Genomic DNA, 1,268 nt, shown 5'->3' on the forward strand with positions numbered 1-1,268 from the left:
CACTGAGCCGCTGTTGGTGACTCGTCTCGGTGGGCCGCGCTGCCGTTGGCTGCCCACCGGAAGGAGAGATGCGTCATCACCGGGGCTCCAGTGAGTGAGTGAGAGCCCCGGTCTGCCTGGTAGAGCCCACGCTTGAAGTTGGCGTGCCGTGAGGAGAAGTCGTCACACGAGGAGGAACCCCACTGAGCAGCCCAGTGAGTATTCAAGGGCTGGGGGTGCTGTGTGGATGAGCGTTTGTGCCGGATCAAGGCACAGTGAGGCTGAACACTAGGAGCGGCTCCGGATGGCAGCGGGCCGCTCCCCCAGTTATAGCCTGTACTTTTAACTTCAGAGAGCCTGTGTGGCTCGGACGGGCCCATATTTGTTTATAGGGGCTCGTGGGGGCATTTCTATACATAGAGCCCCGAGAAGCTCCATGGGGGCACAGGTCGGTGCCTGTGTAGGCACAGCGCCTGGGGGCATGTTTGTTTAGAGAGCCCCACAGTGGCACAGTTGTTTGTAGAGCCTAGGTGGCTCCGGGGGCACATTTGTTTTAGAGCCACATGGCTCCAACGCGGGCTATATTTCTTTGAAGGGCCCAGGTTCTTGTCCCCATGTTCTGCCTCAGTATGCTTTTAGAGCTAGAGGGCTCAGTTTTGCGCAGTCCTTGTGTTGGAGGAGTCAGAGGGCACATGTAGTGGCCTAGAGGGCTCCTACTTTGGCGTAGCCCTGTCCTAGGGCCAGTGAGGGCCCTGTCGCAGTTTTGAGTCTCCAGCTGCCCAGCAATTAGTGGGCAGCTGCACCGTTTAGGCGCAATTGGAGAGAGAGTCCCTGTGTGGGACAGAGATGGCACAGTGGTGCCAGGCCTGCTACAGCTGCACAGCACTTAGTGCCAGCTGCAACGTTTAGGCCCTTGTGATTGTTCCCAGGTGCCCAGCAAGTAGTGGGCACCTGCAACGTTTAGGTTTTGCGCCAGTGGCGCACCCCTGACTGGCGCTGCATTGGCAGCGCGCCCTGACATTCTGGACACAGGGCTCTTTAGTCCCTTTATTAAATGGGGGCTGGTATGTGATTTTATTTAGGCGCAATGTGATTATCTATGTGATGGTAATTGCCTAATGTGATTTTTGCGCAATGTGATGTGGTGCTAGGAAATATAATGCATTTAATATGATTACACACCTTGATCTTACACCTCTGAATGTTTTTATGCATCATGTGTTTTTGCGCTATTGAGTTATGTTCTGGCACCTCTGAATGTTTTTATGCATCATGTGTCTTCCTTGATT

Source organism: Lissotriton vulgaris, chromosome 2_1 (genome assembly GCF_964263255.1).
Source record: "Lissotriton vulgaris chromosome 2_1, aLisVul1.2, whole genome shotgun sequence".
Taxonomy (NCBI): Eukaryota; Metazoa; Chordata; class Amphibia; order Caudata; family Salamandridae; genus Lissotriton; species Lissotriton vulgaris.